Genomic DNA, 15,883 nt, shown 5'->3' on the forward strand with positions numbered 1-15,883 from the left:
TGGTTTTGATAAATGAATTGTTGCTGAACTGTTTCTTTAAGGTTTTGGAAACGAGTTTACTCGGTTGATAACGATTTGATTTTTGAAATGGTATCCTTGAGATAAGAAAATGAGATGACTGCTGGATTTAGCTTGCTTTTGAACTAATTTTGGATTTTGGGCTATTGAAAAAGATTGTGGAACGGTTTAGTTGGGACCCAAACCGGGTGGCAAAGTCCAAGTTTTAGGGGAGGTGCTGCCGAAATTTCTATAAACTCCTAGACTTTGTTTGAAAAGTTATTTAGAAAGGTTTGGATTTAGGAAATCGTATTATCTGATTTATTAAGAAAATATTTATGTTTTCGAGCTTAATTTATTTAAGTAAACTACTTGCCTTGAGTTCGATTTATTTACAAATGAATTATATTATCATTTGAATCACCAAAGGAAAGTATTATGTTCTAATATTTGTTTTAATACAAAAAGGACTTTTGCTTTTAGTTAGACTTAAAGATTTCGTTCAAAGGAGCTTTTAGTGATTTTAAAGGAAATTGAACTTTGACTGAATGATCACGTTTGTGACACTTTGGAAGAAGTCAGAGAATTGGTTTAAGGAGGAACCTGAAAGTGGTTTTAATTTAAATGAATCAGTTCTGTTTGAAGTGAATTGACTTTGGATTGGGTTGGGGCTTGTGACTTTATATGATCCAGTTTTATAATAAACTCTGTTTTTATTTTCATAAACCGAGGATCTATGATTTTAAGAATTTTAAAGACTTTTTAAGAAATTGAGATAGATTGTCCTTCCCTAAAGTCTTGAGACTCGGCTGAGAAATTTTATTATCGAATCCTATAATAGTATGAGTGATTTTGAATCCTTCAAAGGAGATTTTAATTTGGCTTGGTTTTGGAATTTTAAAAATATGATGCTGAGGCTGACTTTGTTTTAGAAAAGAGAAAGTTACATTTAAGGAAAAGTGGCTATAAGCCTGAAAAGATTTGTGAAATAGGGATTTTAAAGCTAAGGCTGGAAAGAATTGATTTTTTTTATTTCAAAGTAAATTGAATTGAGAAAAAGTGATTTATGGCTTGAATGATGATTCTATGAGTTTGATGATGTTGGATGGTGGAAGTGCTTTATGTTATGAGCCGGAATGGCTGTATATGATAATGAATTATGGCTGATTGTGAAATATGTTATGAGCTGGAATGGCTGTATATGAGTATGAATGATTTTGAGCTGATAAAGTGATGGTTGCACTTCCAATTATCTGAGATACGAGTTTCCCTGGGTAAAAGCAGTGGCTAGCCACCACGTGCTCCAGGTTGAGACTTGATACTCTGCTGACCCTATGTCGTAAGTGTGGCCGGGTACTGTGAAAGTCCTGGATGAGCTCGGCCCCGTAAATATACACCAGTGAGGGTGTTGGATATATATGAGATTATGATTTATATTGAGTATAACTCGAGTTGGAGATGCACGACAGAGGGATAGTCCAATGGTTAGCTACCAGGACTTGTTGGGTAGGCTTTATAATCGACAGATGATATCATCAGCCACTAGGACAGGCATGCATCATATGCATCTATGTGACATTGTTTGGGTGTGCATATTGTACTTGGTTTGCCTTTGTGATTACTTGTGATTAACTGCTAATTGTTCTACTTGCAGTAACTGTTTGTTTGTGCTTGAACTTTCCTATTTGTGTTTGCGACTGAGACTCTGTTGGACTGTGGTGATTGTTGTTATTTGGGTTGTTTGGGCCTAGAGCCGTGGTTGATCATGAGGTGGGCCGAAGGCCATGTCTGGTTGATATTTCTGGTTTGGCAAAGTATGAAAGGCTAATTTGGTTCAGCATAGATAAACTTTTGAAAAGCTTTTGAATTTTATTTAAAATGAACAGTTTCCTCTTTCAGAAAAGGTTTCAGATTTTCTTGATGGTAAGCCCTTGCTTTTGAAAAGATGCAAAAGGCAGTTATTGATCACTGGTGCACAAAATTGTGATCATCAACAATGGCGCCAAAGGACTTGGACCTCTCAAATATGAATCACACTTTGTCACAATTCTGCAAAACTAACTAGCAAGTGCACTGGGTCGTCCAAGTAATACCTTACGTGAGTAAGGGTCGATCCCACGGAGACTGTCGGCTTGAAGCAAGCTATGGTCACCTTGTAAATCTTAGTCAGGCGAATTCAGATGGTGATGAAGAATTGATAATTAAAAGATGAATAAAACATAAAATAAAGATAGAGATACTTATGTAATTCTTTGGTTGGAATTTCAGATAAGCGTATGAAGATGCTTTGTTCCTCCTGAACCTCTGCTTTCCTATTGCCTTCCTCCAATCATTCATACTCCTTTCCATGGCAAGCTTTATGTTGGGCATCACCGTTGTCAATGGCAACTTCCCGTCCTCTCAGTGAAAATATTCCAAATGCACTGTCACCGCACGGCTAATCATCTGTCGGTTCTCGATCATGTCGGAATAGGATCCATTGATCCTTTTGCGTCTTTCACACGCCCCACAATCGCGAGTTTGAAGATCGTCACAGTCATCCCTTTCCAGATCCTACTCGGAATACCACAGACAAGGTTTAGACTTTCTGGATCTCAAGAATGACTGCCAATAATTCTAGCCTATACCACGAAGGTTCCAATCTTAGATTAGAAACCCAAGAGATACGCATTCAAGCCATTGCTAGTAGAACAGAGGTGGTTGTCAGGCACATGTTCATAGGTGAGAATGATGATGAGTGTCACGGATCATCACATCCATCAAGTTGAAGAACAAATGAATATCTTGGAGAAGAAATAAACTTGAGTTGAATAAAAAAACAATAGTACTTTGTATTAATTCTTGAAGAACAGCAGAGCTCCACATCTTAAAACTCCACTGTTGAAAATACATAAGAACAAGGTCTAGGCATGGCCGAATGGCCAGCCTCCAAACGTGTCTACAATAGCATAAGACTTATCAAAGATCGATACAAATACAATAGCAAAAGGTCCTATTTATAGAAAACTGGTAGCCTAGGGTTTACAGAAATAAGTAATTAATGCATAAATCTTCTTCCGGGCCCACTTGGTGTGTGCTTGGGCTGAGCATTGAAGCTTCCATGTGTAGAGACTTTTCTTGGAGTTAAACGCCAGCTTTTGTGCCAGTTTGGGAGTTTAACTCCAGCTTTTGTGCCAGTTTTGGAGTTAAACGCCAGAATTCTTGAGCTGACTTGGAACGCCTGTTTGGGCCATCAAATCTCGGGCAAAGTATGGACTATTATATATTTCTAGAAAGCCCAAGATGTGTACTTACCAACTCAATTGAGAGCGCACCAATTGGGTTTCTGTATCTCTAGAAAATCCACTTTGAGTGCAGGGAGGTCAGAATCCAACAGCATCTGCAGTCCTTTTTCAGCCTCTGAATCAGATTTTTGCTTAGGTCCCTTAATTTCAGCCAGAAAATACCTGAAATCACAGAAAAACATACAAACTCATAGTAAAGTCCAGAAATGTGATTTTTAAATAAAAACTAATAAAAATATAATAAAACTAATTAAAATATACTAAAAACATACTAAAAACAATGCCAAAAAGCGTATAAATTATCCGCTCATCACAACACCAAACTTAAATTGTTGCTTGTCCCGAAGCAACCGAAAATCAAATAGGATAAAAAGAAGAGAATATACAATGAATTCCAAAAACATCTATGAAGATCAGTATTTAATTAGATGAGCGGGGCTTTTAGCTTTTTGCTTCTGAACAGTTTTGGCATTTCACTTTATCCTTTGAAGTTCAGAATGATTGGCATCTATAGGAACTCAGAATCTAGATAGTGTTATTGATTCTCCTAGTTAAGTATGTTGATTCTTGAACATAGCTACTTTATAAGTCTTGGTTGTGACCCTAAGCACTTTGTTTTCCAGTATTACCACCGGATACATAAATGCCACAGAAACATAACTGGGTGAACCTTTTCAGATTGTGACTCAGCTTTGCTAGAGTCCCCAATTAGAGGTGTCCAGAGCTCTTAAGCACACTCTTTTTGCTTTTGGACCACGACTTTAACCGCTCAGTCTCAAGTTTTCACTTGACACCTTCACGCCACAAGCACATGGTTAGGGACAGCTTGGTTTAGCCGCTTAGGCCAGGATTTTATTCCTGTGGGCCCTCCTATCCACTGATGCTCAAAGCCTTGGATCCTTTTTATCACCCTTGCCTTTTGGTTTAAAGGGGTATTGGCTTTTTCTGCTTGCTTTTCTTTTTTTTTCTTTTCTCTTTTTTTTTGCCTCTTTTTTTCTGCAAGCTTTTCACTGCTTTTTCTTGCTTCAAGAATCAATTTTATGATTTTTCAGATCATCAGATAACATTTCTCCTTTTCCCATCATTCTTTCAAGAGCCAACAATTTTAACATTCATAAATAATCAAATTCGAAAATATGCACTGTTCAAGCATTCATTCAGAAAAATAATAGTATTGCCACCACATCAAAATAACTAAACTGTTTTAAAATTTGAAATTCATGCACTTCTTTTTCTTTTTCTTTTTCAATTAAAAACATTTTTCATTTAAGAAAGGTGATGGATTCATTTTCATAGCTTTAAGGCATAGACACTTAGACACTAAGAATCATGTAATAAAGACACAAATATAGATAAACATAAAGCATAAAAAATTGAAAAACAGAAGATAAAGAACAAGGAAATTAAAGAACGGGTCCACCTTAGTGATGGCGGCTTGTTCTTCCTCTTGAAGATCTTATGGAGTGCTTGAGATCCTCAATGTCTCTTCCTTGCCTTTGTTGCTCCTCTCTCATGGTTCTTTGGTCTTCTCTAATTTCATGGAGGAGGATGGAATGCTCTTGGTACTCCACCCTTAGTTGTCCTATGTTGGAACTTAATTCTCCTAGGGAGGTATTGATTTGCTCCCAATAGTTTTGTGGAGGAAAATGCATCCCTTGAGGCATCTCAGGGATTTCATGATGAGGAGTTTCCTCATGCTCTTGGTGAGGTTCTCTCACTTGCTCCATCCTTTTCTTGGTGATGGGCTTATCCTCATCAATGAGGATGTCTTCCTCTATGTCAATTCCAGCTGAATTGCAGAGGTGACAGATGAGATGAGGGAAGGCTAACCTTGCCATAGTAGAGGACTTGTCCGCCACCTTGTAGAGTTCTTGGGATATAACTTCATGAACTTCTACTTCCTCTCTAATCATGATGCTATGAATCATTATAGCCCGTTCTATAGTAACTTCAGACCGGTTGCTAGTGAGAATGATTGAGCGTTGGATGAACTCCAACCATCCCCTAGCCACGGGCTTAAGGTCATGCCTTCTTAGTTGAACCAGCTTCCCTCTTGAATCTCTCTTCCATTGAGCGCCCTCTTCACAGATGTCCATGAGGACTTGGTCCAACCTTTGATCAAAGTTGACCCTTCTAGTGTTTGGGTGTACATCTCCTTACATCATGGGCAAGTTGAATGCCAACCTTACATTTTCCGGACTAAAGTCTAAGTATTTCCCTCGGACTATTGTAAGCCAATTCTTGGGGTCCGGGTTCACAATTTGATCATGGTTCTTTGTGATCCATGCATTGGCATAGAACTCTTGAACCATTAAGATTCCGACTTGTTGAATGGGGTTGGTGAGAACTTCTCAACCTCTTCTTCGGATCTCATGTCGGATCTCTAGATATTCGCCATTTTTGAGCTTAAAAGGGACTTCGGGGATCACCTTCTTCTTGGCCACAACTTCATAGAAGTGGTCTTGATGCACCTTTGAGAGGAATCTCTCCATCTCCCATAACTCGGAAGTGGAAGCTTGTGCCTTTCCTTTCCTCCTTCTAGAGGTTTCTCCGGCCTTTGGTGCCATAAATGGTTATGAAAAAACAAAAAAGCTTTAGCTTTTACCACACCAAACTTAGAAGGTTGCTCGTCCTCGAGCAAAAGAAGAAAGAAGAGAGTAGAAGAAGAAGAAATAGAGGAGATGGAGGGGGCTTAGTATTTCGGCCAAGGGGGATAGGTAGTGTGTATGTTGGGTGAAAATGAAGGAGTGAATATGGGTTTATATAGGAGTGGAGAGGGGGGTATGGTTCGGCCATTATGGGTGGGTTTGGGTGGGAAAGTGGTTTGAATTTGAATGGTGAGGTAGGTGGGGTTTTATGAAGGATGGATGTGAATGGTGAAGAGAATGGTGGGATTTGATAGGTGAGCGGTGTTTTTGGGGAAGAGGTATTGAGGTGATTGGTGAAAGGGTGAAGAAGAGAGAGGTGGGGTAGGTGGGGATCCTGTGGGGTCCACAGATCCTGAGGTGTCAAGGATTTCTCATCCCTGCATCATGTGGTGTGCAAAACGCCCCTTGCTGTCAATCCTGGCGTTAAACGCCAAGCTGCTGCCCATTTCTGGCATTTAACGCCCATTCTGCTACCCTTACTGGCGTTTAAACGCCAGTAAGTTTCTCCTCCAGGGTGTTCTATTTTTCATACTTTTTTTCCTTCTGTTTTTTCTTTTTTAATTGTTTTTGTGACTTTCACATGATCATCAACCTATAGAAAACATAAAATAACAAAAGAAAATAGAAATTTAACATAGATAAGTAAAAATTGGGTTGCCTTCCAACAAGCGCTTCTTTAATGTCAATAGCTTGACAGTGGCTCTCATGGAGCCTCACAGATGTTCAGAGCAATGTTGGAACCTCCCAACACCAAACATAGAGTTTAAATGTGGGGGTTCAACACTAAACTTAAAGTTTGGTTGTGACCTCCTAATACCAAACTTAGAGTTTGACTGTGGAGGCTCTGTTTGACTCTGTATTGAGAGAAGCTCTTCATGCTTCCTCTCCATGGTGACAGAGGGATATCCTTGAGCTTTAAACACAAGGGAGTCTTCATTCAGTTGAATGATTAATTCCCCTCTGTCAACATCAATCACAGCTTTTGCTGTGGCTGGGAAGGGTCTGCCAAGGATGACAGATTCATCCATACACTTCCCAGTCTCTAGGATTATGAAATTAGCAGAGATGTAATGGTCTTCAACCTTTACCAAGACATCCTCTACAAGTCCATAAGCCTGTTTCTTTGAATTGTCTGCCATCTCCAGTGAGATTCTTGCAGCTTGAACCTCAATGATCCCTAGCTTCTCCATTACAGAGAGAGGCATGAGGTTTATGCTTGACCCTAGGTTATACAGAGCCTTCTCAAAGGTCATGGTGCCTATGGTACAAGGTATTGAGAATTTTCCAGGATCTTGTCTCTTCAGAGGTAATTTCTGCCTAGTCAAGTCATCCAGTTCTTTGGTGAGCAATGGAGGTTCATCCTCCCAAGTCTCATTACCAAACAACTTGGCATTTAGCTTCATGATTGCTCCAAGGTACTTAGCAACTTACTCTTCAGTAACATCTTCATCCTCTTCAGAGGAAGAATACTCATCAGAGCTCATGAATGGCAGAAGTAAATTCAATGGAATCTCTATAGTCTCAGTCTGAGCCTCAGATTCCCATGGTTCCTCATTAGGGAACTCCTTGGAGGTCAGTGGACGTCTATTGAGGTCTTCCTCAGTGGAGATTACTGCCTCTTCCTCCTCTCCAGGTTCGGCCATGTGAGACGTGTTTATGGCCTTGCACTCTCTCTTTGGATTCTCTTCTGTATTGCTTGGGATAGTACTAGGAGGGAGTTCAGTAATTTTCTTACTTAGCTGACCCACTTGTGCCTCCAAATTTCTAATGGAGGACCTTGTTTCAGTCATGAAACTTTGAGTGGTTTTAATTAGATCAGAGACAACGGTTGCTAAGTCAGAGTGGCTTTGCTTAGAGTTCTCTATCTGTTGCTGAGAAGATGATGGAAAAGGCTTGCTATTGCTAAACCTATTTCTTCCACCATTATTGTTGTTGAAACCTTGTTGAGGTCTCTGTTGATCCTTCCATGAGAGAATTGGATGATTTCTCCATGAAGGATTATAGGTGTTTCCATAGGGTTCTCCCATGTAATTCACCTCTTCCATTGCTGGGTTCTCAGGATCATAAGCTTCTTCTTCAGAGGAAGCTTCCTTAGTACTGCCTGTTGCTGCTTGCATTTCAGACAGACTCTGAGAAATCATATTGACTTGTTGGGTCAATATTTTATTCTGAGCCAATATGGCATTCAGAGTATCAATCTCAAGAACTCCTTTCTTCTGATTTGTCCCATTATTCACAGGATTTCTTTTAGAAGTGTACATGAATTGGTTATTTGCAACCATTTTAATGAGTTCCTGAGCTTCTGCAGGCGTCTTCTTCAGATGAAGAGATCCTCCAGCAGAGCTATCCAATGACATCTTGGATAGTTCAGACAGACCATCATAGAAAATTCATATGATGCTCCATTCAGAAAGCATGTCAGAAGGACATCTTCTGATTAATTGCTTGTATCTTTCCCAAGCTTCATAGAGGGATTCAACTTCCTTCTGTATGAAGGTTTGGACTTCCACTCTAAGCTTGCTCAATTTTTGAGGTGGAAAGAACTTTGCCAAGAAGGCATTGACTAGCTTTTCCCAAGAGTTCAGGCTTTCTTTAGGTTGTGAGTCCAACCATGTCCTAGCTCTGTCTCTTACAGCAAAAGGAAAAAGCATAAGTCTGTAGACTTCAGGGTCAACCCCATTGGTCTTGACAGTGTCACAGATTTGCAAGAATTCAGCTAAGAACTGATGAAGATCTTCCAATGGAAGTCTATGAAACTTGCAGTTCTGTTACATTAGAGAAACTAATTGAGGCTTAAGCTCAAAGTTGTTTGCTCCAATGGCAGGGATTGAGATGCTTCTCCCATAGAAATCGGGAGTAGGTGCAGTAAAGTCACCAGGCACCTTCCTTGCATTGTTGGCATTGTTGTTTTCGGCTGCCATGGTTTCTTCTTCTTTGAAGAGCTCTGTTAGGCCCTCTAAAGAGAATTATGCTTTTGCTTCTCTTAGCTTTCTCTTCAAGGTCCTTTCAGGTTCAGGATCAGCTTGAACAAGTATGCCTTTATCTTTATTCCTGCTCATATGAAAGAGAAGAGAACAAGAAAGTAGGGAATCCTCTATGTCACAGTATAGAGATTCCTTGAGGTGTCAGAGGAAAAGAAGAATAGAAGGAGGAGGTAGATGGAAGAGAATTCGAACATATAAAGAAGGATAGAGTTCGAATTGCACCTTGAGGAGGAGTGATAGTCCCTTAAATAGAAGGATGTGAGAAGAGGGGAAGAATTTTCGAAAATAAATTAAGAAGATTTTGAAATAATTAAAAGAAATTTTGAAAATTTGATTGAGATTTTCGAAAATTAAGATTGGGAAAGAAATTAAGTGATTTTTGAAAAAAAAAATTTGAAATTAGAAATCAAAAAGATATGATTGAGAGTAAATTTTGAAAAAGATGTGATTGAAAAGATATGATTGAGAAGATATGATTGAAAATCAAACTAAAAAGAGAAAGTTTTTAAAATTAAAGTTGATTACTTGACTAAAAAGAAATTAAAAGATATGATTCTAGAATTAAAACTTTTGATCCTTTCTTAATAGGTAAGTAACAACTAGAAAATTTGAAGTAAATCATTAATTATAACAAGGATTTTCGAAAATAATAATAAAAAATGGAAAGAAATTGATTTTGAAGAGATATGATTGAAAAGATATGATTTGAAAAAGATTTGATTTTGAAAAATTATGAAAATTTGAAAAAGATTTGAATTAAAAATAAAATCTTCCCTCTAGTGTCATCCTGGCATTAAACGCCCAGAATGACATCCATTCTGACGTTTAACGCCCAAAATGCTACCTTTTTGGGCGTTAAACGCCCAGCCAGGTACCCTGGCTGGCGTTTAAACGCCAGTTTTCCTTCTTCACTGGGCGTTTTGAACGCCTAGCTTTTTCTGTTTGATTCCTCTGCTGAATGTTCTGAATCTTCAATTCTCTGTATTATTGACTAGAAAAGACATAGTTTTGAGAAATTTTTTTTTTTTGAATTTTTCAATGATGAGAAATAATCAAAATATAATTAATCTTAGGAAACTCAAATCAAACAAACAATGCATGCAGGACACCAAATTTAAAAATTTTTATATAAGAGACACTAAGAAATTGAGAATGCATATGAAAAACAATAAAACACACAAAACAAGAGAATTTAAAGATCAGAGCAATGAAGTCATCAAGAACAATTTGAAGATTAATGAAGAACATATTGCATGTTTTCGAAAAATGCAAGAAGAATGCAATTGACACCAAACTTAAAAATTGATACTAGACTCAAACAAGAAACATAAAATATTTTTGATTTTTATGATTATATAAATTTTTTTGTGATTTTCGAAACTTATATGGAAAAAGAAAATAAAGAGAATCAAAACTTTCAATAAGAATTCCAGGAATCATGCAATGTTAGTCTAAAGCTTCAGTCTAAAAAGATTAGACATGTTTGGCCAAGCTTCAGCAGGACATTACATTCAGCAGCTAAATTGATGAGAATCAATCAGCTTTTATGATAATAAGAGCATCACCTTGAAACTCTAGAATTCATTCTTAAAAATTCTGAAAAGTACCTAATCTAAGCAACAAGATGAACCGTCAGTTGTCCAAACTCGAACAATCCCCGGCAACGGCGCCAAAAACGTGGTGCACGAAATTGTGATCATCAACAATGGTGCCAAAGGACTTCGAGCTCTCAAATGTGAATTACACTTTGTCACAATTCCGCACAACTAACCAGCAAGTGCACTGGGTCGTCCAAGTAATACCTTACGTGAGTAAGGGTCGATCCCACGGAGACTGTCGGCTTGAAGCAAGCTATGGTCACCTTGTAAATCTCAGTCAGGCGAATTCAGATGGTGATGAAGAATTGATAATTAAAAGATGAATAAAACATAAAATAAAGATAGAGATACTTAGGTAATTCTTTGGTTGGAATTTCAGATAAGCGTATGAAGATGCTTTGTTCCTCCTGAACCTCTGCTTTCCTATTGCCTTCTTCCAATCATTCATACTCCTTTCCATGGCAAGCTTTATGTTGGGCATCACCGTTGTCAATGGCTACTTCCCGTTCTCTTAGTGAAAACGTTCCAAATGCGCTGTCACCGCACGGCTAATCATCTGTCGGTTCTCGATCATGTCGGAATAGGATCCATTAATCCTTTTGCGTCTGTCACACGCCCCACAATCGTGAGTTTGAAGCTCGTCACAGTCATCCCTTCCCAGATCCTACTCGGAATACCACAAGCAAGGTTTAGACTTTCCGGATCTCAAGAATGACCGCCAATAATTCTAGCCTATACCACGAAGGTTCCAATCTTAGATTAGAAACCCAAGAGATACGCATTCAAGCCATTGCTAGTAGAACAGAGGTGGTTGTCAGGCACATGCTCATAGGTGAGAATGATGATGAGTGTCACGGATCATCACATCCATCAAGTTGAAGAACGAATGAATATCTTGGAGAAGAAATAAACTTGAGTTGAATAAAAAAACAATAGTACTTTGTATTAATTCTTGAAGAACAGCAGAGCTCCACATCTTAAAACTCCACCGTTGAAAATACATAAGAACAAGGTCTAGGCATGGCCGAATGGCCAGCCTCCAAACGTGTCTAAGATAGCATAAGACTTATCAAAGATCGATACAAATACAATAGCAAAAGGTCCTATTTATAGAAAACTTGTAGCCTAGGGTTTACAAAAATAAGTAATTAATGCAGAAATCTTCTTCCGGGCCCACTTGGTGTGTGCTTGGGCTGAGCATTGAAGCTTCCATGTGTAGAGACTTTTCTTGGAGTTAAACGCCAGCTTTTGTGCCAGTTTGGGCGTTTAACTCCAGCTTTTGTGCCAGTTTTGGAGTTAAACACGAGAATTCTTGAGCTGACGTGGAATGCCTATTTGGGCCATCAAATCTCGATTAAAGTATGGACTATTATATATTGCTGGAAAGCCCAAGATGTCTACTTTCCAACGCAATTGAGAGCGCGCCAATTGGGCTTTTGTAGCTCCAGAAAATCCACTTTGAGTGCAAGGAGGTCAGAATCCAACAGCATTTGCAGTCCTTTTTGAGCCTCTGAATCAGATTTTTGCTCAGGTCCCTCAATTTCAGCTAGAAAATACCTGAAATCACAGAAAAATACACAAACTCATAGTAAAGTCCAGAAATGTGATTTTTAAATAAAAACTAATAAAAATATAATAAAAACTAATTAAAATATACTAAAAACATACTAAAAATAATGCCAAAAAGCGTATAAATTATCCGCTCATCAATCACTAAAATGATTTTTATCTCGCGTATCCTATTATAGTAATTCTCAAAAACCCTCTACTGAGAAACCTTTCGAGGATGATGTTCTCATCCCCCTACAAATTTCCCTTTTCAGGATATGGACGCTGAAGTCACGAAGGGTTTATTATTTATTGTTTTCTCACCTTTATCTTTATACATTCTGTCAGAGGGATAGGAATTGTATTGGTTAATGCTTGTAATATATATATATATATATATATATATATATATATATATATATATATATATATGTGTGTGTGTGTGTGTGTGTATGTGTGTATGTGTGTGTGTGTGTGTATGTGTGTGTATGTGTGTGTGTGTGTGTGTGTGTGTGTGTGTGTGTGTGTGTGTGTGTGTGTGTGTGTATGTACGCTTTGCGAGTTTTGTAAGTTGTATGGTATGTACGGATGTACGTCACCGAACGAAAGTATTTTGGAGCGGTATTGCGGTTTAAAGTTTTAAACAGGCTCATATTTTAGTATTAAATAGTATAAGAGTCGTCGCAATGTCCGAGCTATCAGAGTTGCGCAGCCGGAAGCGTGAGCTTTGATAGTTAGGGTGTTACAGTGAACTCTTAAATAAAATTTTCAGTACAAAAAAATAGGGTTAAAATGGCGATTATTTTTGATAATTACGGCGGTTAGAACCACTATTATTACTAAAAATGGCGCCTCCAAAAAATGCCGTTATTCTGGGTGCCATTCTGGTTATTACGGCGGTTTTTTGAGGGTTAAAATGGCGGTTTGTAACCTCCATTATTTCCATATAAAATGGCAGTTTTTGAATTGTTTAAAATGGCGGCTATAACCGCCGTTTTTACCATTATAACCGCCATTTTTACCAGATTATAATGGCATCATTTTCGTTTAAAATAGCAGTTTTTAACCGCCATTTTTACCAACGTATAATGGCATCGTTTTCATTTAAAATGGGGTTTCTAACCGCCGTTTGTACCTAATTATGATGACAATTTTATGCTTTTTAAAATAATATTGAAACCACCAATTTAAAGTGATATTTTCGAAACTCACTTAAAAATCTCGTAATAACCAAAAGGCATAACTATAAATCAAACATCATAAGATGATTTTTAATTCATACATGATCCAAAAGTCATAATTCAAGTCATAATTGAAATGTCATATTCCAAAAATAAAGTATCAAAGTAACATTTTTCAATAATACGTCTTAACATATAATCCTTAATATACGTCTTAATATATCATGCAAGGTCATGCTTCCTTGTTGCTTGCTCTAGAAGACCTACTTCCTAACTCTTTTGGTGATGGAATCTCACTCTCCTGATCCAATCCCTACAACAAAAATATAATTATTATGAGTACAAGAAATGCAAGAAAAAGGCATATATTGATATATATTTTAGGTCTGATTTAATTTATAAGAAAAGAAAAGAAAACACACACAAAAAATGTTACAACTATTATTTCCTTAATTAATTATATATGTTAAATTATTTTGTGCTTATGAATCAACTAAGTTATCAATTTAACCAATGTTAATGTTTCTTATATTCAATAGAAATAATATGAGGAAGCAAGTCAAGTAGCAAATGATGCAGTAGGGAATATCAGAACAGTTGCTTCTTTCTGTGATAAGTCTGGAATCACATTGCAAGATGTGAAGGGAGAGATTAAATTCAACCATGTCACTTTCAAGTATCCAACTAGGCCTAATGTTCATATATTTTCACATATCTTTCCTTAACCATTCATTCAGGATAGGTATCTTAGAACCAATTAATACACTAGTTCAATGTAATTTACATTTGTTAAGAAAGAATCTAAGGATTTGATTGTGTTGATGAAAATTCAGACAGTGGCACTAGTTGGAGAAAGTGGGAGTGAAAAGTCAATAGTAATATCATTGCTACAAAGATTTTATGAACCAAATTCAGGTGAGATAACTCCTATATAACTATGAACTGAGGAACGATTATAAAAGAATTTCAGCAATTATAAAAGAATTTCAACAATTAATCCATAAATAGCTATAGGATTTCCTTACTACGAACCTAAGAAAAAAACTGAAGAAGATAAGCAAAGGAAAAAAAAAAGAGGATAACCGTATTTATATCTGTGAAACTTGTTGAGTAGGAAACATTCCAGCCAATTGTATTGGAATTTGACCTCCTTCTTTAGAAGCAATATAGGAGACTAGCGCTTGCAATTGCTCTTTAACGGTATCTAACTCTTCTTGCACATTTGGACCACAAGTAGATGATGTGCCAGCATCATTTGAAGAACCTAAATTCATTTGACTAATCCTTGTAGTATTGTTCTTGAAAGCAATTGTTGGAACAGCTCCTATACCTAAACCTCGAACACGACCAGGGTGCTCTTACCCAAAAACAACTCCAAGAGGATCAAGAGGAGAATTAACAGTTGATTTTCATCGGTTGTTGGCTACTATGTGCTTCAATCTTCTCCTACATATATAAAAAGAAAGAGAAAGAATCAAAATAGTATTATCTTATAAAAAAGAAAGAAAAAGAAATACAAACAAGTTACTTATTGCACTTTAGTCTTACCGCTATTTCTTTAGCCTTTTTCATTAACATAACTTCCATCTATTTTCATGTGAGTAATGTCCCACATTTGAACACTACTAACTTCTTTTCCCGTCTCTTCCGTCTAAAATTTAAGAAAAGTAGAAAGACTCGATCAAAAAATAGCAGGCTGCTAACTTCAATCATGTATATATCATTCGTCTAATTATGATTTGAGATAGATTAGATATGCAGAAAATTAAGAGATGATGCATGCATTATATTTGAGATAGATTAGATATGCATGAATTAATTGATTACCAATTCAGCCCTTCTTCTTGCAATTGATTTAGCACCTGAAGTATGAGGAATTATTTGTTTTTGCCGAATTTCTTGATTCCTCTTACAAAGTTTCTGCAAGTTAAATTTGGACACAATTAAATAGAGGCAAATATGCATTCAACATATAACAAAGCTTATAAAAAGAGATCCAAGAAAATAATAATAATAACAATAATAATGGTTTTAAGAGAGCAAAAGAGTGCAGCACTAATGCATGAGAAGCTATCATTGGTTCATTACCAACTCTATATAAAATAAAATACAAGAGCAGGCAGCAATAATATCTGCTTCATATAAGGCTTTTTAGTGGATATGCCTAATAATTATATATATTCCAAAGGCTGTAAAAAAGGACAACATTTAACTAGGAGAGTAAGTACTTACCTGAGTTTCAGGCTTCAAACAATATTCTACGAATAAAGCCCATTGATCAGGAGCAATATCTTTTGGTGCATTATTTATGATCTCGGTTTTACTCAACCTCGGATCATAAAAATCATTCCAAAACTTTATCCTATGTTCCCTCCATTCTTTGCCAAGCGATTGGAGCAAAAATAGTTTGGCCAAGTTATCACTCACTTTGAAGCAAAATCGAGCCTTCAATATTATAACAAAGAATATATATTATAACCATCAAATATAACTAAATAATGGCAAAGAAATAAGCTTTAGAGTTTTAGTAATCTTCTTACTAGGAAAAAAATAAGCTTTAGACTTGTCTTGTGAAGAATTTGCAGCTGCTGCTGCTGCTTTAAGTAGATTCTTGTACCTCTTTTGCTTTGGCATAACTGCATA

The 15,883-nt window shown here is 37.0% G+C and overlaps 1 non-coding gene across 1 annotated transcript; it reads left to right on the forward strand.

The window, feature by feature from the left end:
* Positions 1-8,340: 8,340 nt before the first annotated feature.
* LOC148577401 (small nucleolar RNA R71) lies at positions 8,341-8,448 on the forward strand. Its single transcript, XR_015903073.1, has one exon. It is a non-coding gene; the product is annotated as a small nucleolar RNA R71 (small nucleolar RNA).
* The last annotated feature ends 7,435 nt before the right edge of the window (positions 8,449-15,883 follow it).

Source organism: Arachis ipaensis, chromosome B1 (genome assembly GCF_059453495.1).
Source record: "Arachis ipaensis isolate K30076 ecotype BB chromosome B1, ASM5945349v1, whole genome shotgun sequence".
Classification (NCBI taxonomy): Eukaryota; Viridiplantae; Streptophyta; class Magnoliopsida; order Fabales; family Fabaceae; genus Arachis; species Arachis ipaensis.